The 7,018-nt window shown below is 46.9% G+C and overlaps 1 protein-coding gene across 1 annotated transcript in view; it reads right to left on the minus strand.

The window, feature by feature from the left end:
- NLRC3 (NLR family CARD domain containing 3) overlaps positions 1-6,988 on the minus strand; it is a 32,416-nt gene extending 25,428 nt beyond the window's left edge. The window contains exon 1 of the mRNA XM_028117547.2: positions 6,683-6,988. The gene's annotated coding sequence lies outside the window, so the exon portion shown is untranslated. The remainder of the gene's footprint in view (positions 1-6,682) is intronic.
- Between the last annotated feature and the right edge of the window lie 30 nt (positions 6,989-7,018).

Raw genomic sequence — 7,018 nt, forward strand, 5'->3', positions numbered from 1 at the left:
TTAATGATTTTTAAAAATTCCTTAGTCTCTTTTCTTTAATTTTTAAAATTTTTTACGTAATCTGTACACCCAGTGTGGGGCTTGAACTCACAACCCCGAGATCAAGAGTCACATGCTCTACCAATTGAGCCAGCCAGGCACCCCTTCTTTAGTCTCTTAAATTATGTAGAAACAAAATTTGGAGTTATAAACCAAAGTTACAGTACTACTAGCTTGTGCCTTAATTTTTTTTTCTGTAAAGACTGCTAATAATCTTATTGAGGATCACTTTATGTGATAATTTGCTCTGTCTTGCTGATTTTAATATTTTCTCTTTGTCTTTTGAAAGTTTGGTTATAATGTGTCTTAGTACGGGTCTCTTTGAATTAATCTTACCTAGAATTTGTTGAGCTTCCTGGATATTTTATAGTGTATTTTTATATGGAAAAAATTAAGGTATGGAGAATTATGATAGGATACCTTTTTGGGGGGGCGGGTTGCGATAATCAGATCCCATTTTTGTCTGGCCTTATAGAGAAAAGCTGGAAATGTAGGACAGTGTGATTAAGAAATTGTTTTTTATTTTGTAAATTTCTTTTTTTTTTTTTTAAGTAGGCTCCGTGCCTAATGTGAGGCTTGAACTCACGACCCTGAGATCAAGAGTTGCATGCTCTACCAATTGAGCCAGCCAGGCACCCCTATTTTGTAAATTTCAGTTGCTTAGATTTTGCTAACAAACATTTATTACTTCCCCACCTCATTTAAGTAGATTGCTTACAGAATTATAAAAGTAATACATGCTATTTAAAAACATTTAAATAATATAAAAGCAAGTAAAGTATATACTTCACTTTCATTCCCTAGGAGTAACCTTTTCTGGTTGATGTTTTGTTTCATTTTTTATTTTTTATTTTTGTATTTTTTTTATTTGACAGAGATAGCACAAGCAGGGAGAGTGGCAGGCAGAGGAGAGGGAGAAGCAGGTTCCCCGCAGAGCAGGGGGAGCCTGATGTGGGACTTGATCCCAGGACTCTGGGATCATGACCTGAGCCGAAGGCAGTCACTTAACCAACTGAGCCACCCAGGTACCCTGTTTCATTTTTTAATTAGGTGCTAGTGCAATAGGGAAAATGAAAGAATAAAAAGTATCAGGATTGGAAATGGAAAAAAAAAAAACTGTCCCTATTCACAGTTGACATGATGGTATACAATGAAAATCCAAAGAATCCACAATTGATTAGAACTAATACATGAACTTAGGTTTCTGAACACAAGATCAATACATTAAAAGATCATGTATATTTCTGCTTAGTGGCAATAATGAAATTGAAAGTAAATTTATTTTTAAGATTTTATTTATTTGACGGAGAGAGACAGCGAGAGAGGGAACACAAGCAGGGGGAGTCGGGGAGGGAGAAGCAGGCTTCCCACTGAGCAGAGAGCCCGATGCGGGACTTGATCCCAGGACCCAGGATCAGGCTCAGGTCATGATCTGAAGGCAGACGCCTAACAACTGAGCCTCCCAGGCGCCCCGAAAATAAATTTTTGAAATATTTAAAAAGCAAATATCTAAGAAATTTAACAAATTCTCTGTAAGACCTCTACACTGAAAACTACAAAACAATACTAAGAGAAATTAAAGAAGACCTAAAGGAGGGATTTACCACATTCATGGATTGGAAGACTTAATATTGTTAAAATGTCTGTTCTTCCCAAATCGATCTATAAATTGAATGACTTCCTAATCAGAATTCCAGCAAGCTTTTTCGGTGAGGAAGGGAGGGTAGAAATTGGCAAGTTGATTCTAAAATAGACGTGTAAAGCAAAAGACTCTGGAGTAGCCAAAATTATTTTGAAAAAGAAGAACAAAGCCAGAAGACTTATACTACACAATATCAACGCTTAGTCTAGCACTTTAGGTATTGGCACAAGTGCAGACAAATAGACCAATGCAGTACAACAGACCATACAGAAACAGACCCGCACATGTATGATCAGCAGATGTACAACAAGGCCTCCACTGTAGTTCAGCGGAGAAAGGACGGTTTTTCTATTAAATTGTGCTGCTCCAATGGGATATTCTTATAGGAAAACGGACCTTGACCCCCTCCTTTCTACCATACACGAAAATTAATTCAAGCTGGATCATAGATCTAAATATGAATGCTAACACAGCCAAGCCTTTAGAAAAAAGTACAGAATACCTTCAGGAATTTGAGCCTGGTAAAAACTCTATGGAGCACACACAAAAAAAGCACTAACCAGGAAAGAAAAGAGTGATATATTGGTTTTCATTAAAATTAGGGATATCTGCTCAACAGAAGACAGTTTTAAAAGGGTGAGAAAGCAGACTGTCTCCAGTTTGTATAGGAGATGTCTCTAATACATTTAAAAATCAGTAAGAGCCTAGTTAAAAATGAGCCAAAAAATTGAAGATATGTCACAAAAGATAATATCCTTAGTCATCAGAGGGCTGCCTGGGTGGCTCATGTTGTTAAGTATCAGACTCGTGATTTCAGCTCAGGTCATGATCTCAGGGTCATGAGATCAAGCCCCGTGTCAGGCTTTGTGCTGGGCATGGAGCCTGCTTAAGATTCTTTTTCTCGGGGTGCCTGGGTGGCTCAGTCATTAAGCATCTGCCTTCGGCTCAGGTCGTGATCCTGAGGTCCTGGGATCGAGCCCCACATCGGGCTCCCTGCTCAGCGGGGAGTCTGCTTCTCCCTCTCCCACTCCCCCTGCTTGTGTTCCATCTATTGCTGTCTCTTTCTGTCAAAATAAATAAAATAAAAATAAAAAGATTCTTTTTCTCCCCTTCTGCCCCTTCCCCTCTTAAAAAATTTTTAAAAATAGTAATATATATATAATTTATTATATATAATTAATATATATATAATATCCTTACTTATCAGAGAAATGCAAATTAAAATCACTTTGGAAAAATGTTTGGTAGTGATAAGACTAAATATGCCTATTTTTGTGATCCAGCCATTCCCTGCCTGGGTATATACCCAACAGAAACAATTGTTTATATCCATCAAAACAGTGTATCAGAATATTCCAGCCGCTTTACTCATGGTGTCCAAAAAAATGGAAACAACCAATATCCATCAACAATAGAATGGGATTCCTTTTTTTTTTTTTTTTTTTTTGGTACGTTCATACAATCAAGTCCTGCATAGTAATGACAAAAAATAAACCACGGACACACTCAGCAGTGTGACTGACTCTCGCAGACATGTGGAGTGAGAGAAAGGAGAACATACTCTGTGATTCCACTTACGGGGAGTTTAATGTCAGGCCCAACCAATGAGGCAATTGGAGTCAAAACAGTGGCTGCCCTTGGGGGTGGTTCCAACTGGGCAGGGGCCTGTGGGAGTTCTGGGGCACTGGAAACCTCTACACATTGATCTGGATGATTAGTCGGATCATTGATTGGTATGGACACAGAGGTGTATACATATGTAAAACTTCACTGAGTTCACTTTACTATCTGTAAGTTATAGGTCAGTTTAAAAATAGTCATGGGGCACCTGGGTGGCTCAGTCGGTTAAGCGCCTGCCTTCAGCTCAGGTCATGATCCCAGGGTCCTGGGATCGAGTCCTGCATTGGGCTCCCTCCGCAGTGGGGAGTCTGCTTCTCCTTCTCCCTCTGCCCCTCTCCCCCTGCTTGTGCGCTCTCTCTCTCTCTCTCTCTCTCTGTCAAATAAATAAATAAATCTTTAAAAAAAATAAAAATAAAACAGTTATGCTAGCAGCCATCTACAAATGCAAATGTGCCTAAACCCAAAGGAAGCAATGTTACTGCGGCCTCTTAGTGCATGAGGCCAGGATGCTAGGGCCTCTGTCCAGCTGTTGGCATGGGTGATGTCAGGCCATGGCCCAGGGCTGGACTCCAGAGGCCCCCAAGGGTGACAGAGTGCTGCTGCTGGGGGTGGGGTGGTGGCCAGGAGTATGAGGGGACCATGGTGAAGAAGGGCCAGGCTCAGAGCATCTCTACTCTGGCAGGACAGTGTCTAGAGCGCTCTTTTTTAATTTAATTTTTTATTAAAATATGTACAGCATAAAAATTGCCATTGTAACCATTTTTTAAGTGTACAATTTACACTCAGTGGCACTGAGTACATTTACAATGCTGTGAGACCATCACCACCAACTACCTCTAGACTTTTTCATCCCCCAAGCGCGAACTCTGCCCCTACTAAGCACTAACTTCCCGTTTCCCTCCTCCCAACCCCTGGCACCCACCCTTCTACGTTTTGTTGCTATGAATCTGACTACTCTAGGGACCTCATATAAGTGAAATCATATAGTATCTGTCCTTTTGTGTCTGGCTTCTTTCACTGAGCATGGTATTTTCCAGGTTCATCCTTGTTTTAACATATATAAACATTTCATTCCCTTTTAAGACTAAATAATATTCCATTTTATGGATGGACCACATTTTGTTTATCCATTCATCCTTCAGTGGACATTTGGGTTGTTTCCACCTTTTTTCTCTTGTGAACAAATGTTGCTGTGGACACGGGTGTACAGATACCTGTTCACATCCCTGCTTTCTGTTCTTTGGGGTATATGTACTCAGAGGTGGAATTGCTGACATACCGTCCTTCTATGGAGCACTATTTTTAAAATGCCTCTGCTTAGCGCAACCACCTAGAGATGTATTTGGTGTGAGGTAGGGCCTTAACACGGTGTAGTTTAAAGCTACCCGGGTATTGTAAGGAGCAGCCAGAATTGAGAACCGCTAGACCAGAGAGGCTGGGCAAGTGACAGAGGAGGGACGACAGCACACAAGAATGAGGGGAGAGGAGATAGGACCGAGTCTGTATGGGAAGGTGGGAGGGGTGAGCCTCTCCGTGTTGGAAACCAGCGCTTCCTCTGAATCAGACAGCCATCCTTGTTGCCCTGCTGACCTCAGGGCTAGAGGTGGCAGATTTAGCAAATTGAGATACAGGACACCCAGTAAAATTTGAATTTCAGATAAACAATGGTTCTTTCAGTATAAGTATATCCCATATAATACATGGGATATACTTATACTTTAAAACCCAGGGCCAATATTGGAGGCTGACAAGAGAGCTCCCCCCATGGGACAGCTACCTGGCTGCTCGTGTGAACAGGACCTGTGTGCAGCCCAGATGCTGCCCTGCAGGGTGGAACTCGCCCCAGACCTCTGAGTGGAGTGTGATCTGGTGGCCACACATCCACCAGGGACAGTCAGGTCCTGCCCAGTGTAGACAGCCTCTAGGGAGAGTGGGAGGAGGCTGCGCCAGCCTCAATGGGGAAGACAGAGGGCAGGTGGGCCTCGGGCTGCCTTGGGGGATCTGAAGGCCAGAAGTCAGTCAGTATGAGAAGGTCTGCGCTGTTGCGGGCAGGGCCAGGCCAGGCAGACGCCCCTCCCCAGGAGCCTGGCTTCCCCTTGCCCGTGTGTTCTCTGGAGCCTCATCCACTGGGTAGGATGCAGCAGAGGACCTGTGCTCCCTGGTGTTGCTGTCCCTCAGGTTCGACAGCTGAGCTTCTCTGTCTCATCCCTGAGAAGACACAGGTCCCGACTGACTCATCGTCTCTGCCAACAGGTCCTGTCTTGTCCTGCGCTCCCCTCCCCTGGGGCCCGAGTCCTAGCCATCTGTGACCCGTGCACGACAGCTGGCCTCTCTCTGCCTGCCTGCACGCCGCGGCTGCAAGGGCCCTGCAGTGCTGACCTCCTGCCTGGGCTGCCCTCAGGCCACGGCCTCTTGGGTGCTCCTCTCTCCCAACTCCCTGCCCCCACCCTGCCTCCCAAGACCCGAGAGCGCAGTCTTCAGCTCCCTTGAGGTAGCCCAGAACCATGGCTACAGACCACTTGAAACCAAACAGCCTTTTGCAGAGGTGGGAGGTAGTGGTGCCTTTGCTGCAGGACACGGCCTCCTGCCACTGCACTGCCCCTGGGACAGAGGAGGGCAGCTAGCCTGTGCCCCCACCTGGGAGCCAGCCATAGGGTGGCCTCTGATGGCCAAGAGTGAGACCCTAGCTCAGGGAAAGCCTTGCCCCCATTGAGGAGACCCAGAGGAGCCCTGGGAGCCCAGGAGCCTGGCCATGGGGAAGACCCCACGTCAGCAGTCACCCCTGGCCCAGCTCAGTGGCACCTCTTCTGAGAAGGCCTCTGTGGTTACCGTCTCTGTCAAAATGATGAGCCTCATCTCCATCCAAAGGTGTGGCTGGAAGAGATCCCTCAGGGCTGCTCACCCAACACAAGGGTGGTGTTTGTGCTGGACCCCAGCCTTCCTGCACCGTCTACTCTTGGCCCCTCAGGGCCCTGGGGCAGGTCTGGTACTGTCCCCCCACATCTTACAGGTGGAATTAGGGTGTTGGGAATGGAGCCCGGGTCTGCAGATTCCAGGTTTCAGGCCTGGTCTGCCCTGCTCAACCTCCCTTTTGCCTGCCTGCAGCACTTTCTGGTGACTTCCTGCTCCTCCTAGCCCATCATTGGTACCTGGGGAGCTGAGCTTTGTCCCTCGGCCCAACGTGGGTTGTCCTTGGGCACATGTTTATTCCACGTGGTGAACTAGTCCTGCTCAGCAGCATCCAGCACCCATGGGGACATCTCAGCGCCACCCAGCCACTGCCCCCTAGAGAAGCTCAGGCCTTAAAAGTCACGGTCCTTCCTGCCAGCAGTCCCTTCTTCCTCCCCCATCCTGTGCTGAGGCAGCCTGGGGTTGACTTACCTCCTGGGCCTCGTGGTCCTAGGGATGCCGAGACTGGGGGGCTGGGGATGCTCCATCCTGGTGCTCCCAGGCTCAGCCCTGCTCCAGTGGATGGAAGCAGCTGCGTGGTGGTGGGGATGTCCTGGGATTCTCTGTGGCCGGTCAGCTGGGCCCCGAGCCCTCAGGATCTGTGCAAGGCAGGAGCAAGGTCCCGTGGGAAGGGATGGGGAGGTGCTGACCGTGCAGGGCGGTGAGGTTGCAGCCCGGTGGCTCCTGCAGTCCCCCAAGCCCACCAGCTGTCACGGCAGCTGGGGCTCCTCACCTCTTCCTGTGCTGGGCTCCACCTCAACCCTCCTT

This window comes from Eumetopias jubatus, unplaced genomic scaffold (genome assembly GCF_037043125.1).
Source record: "Eumetopias jubatus isolate StellerSeaLion01/CBP00866 unplaced genomic scaffold, mEumJub1_p1.0 scaffold_12, whole genome shotgun sequence".
Lineage (NCBI taxonomy): Eukaryota > Metazoa > Chordata > Mammalia > Carnivora > Otariidae > Eumetopias > Eumetopias jubatus.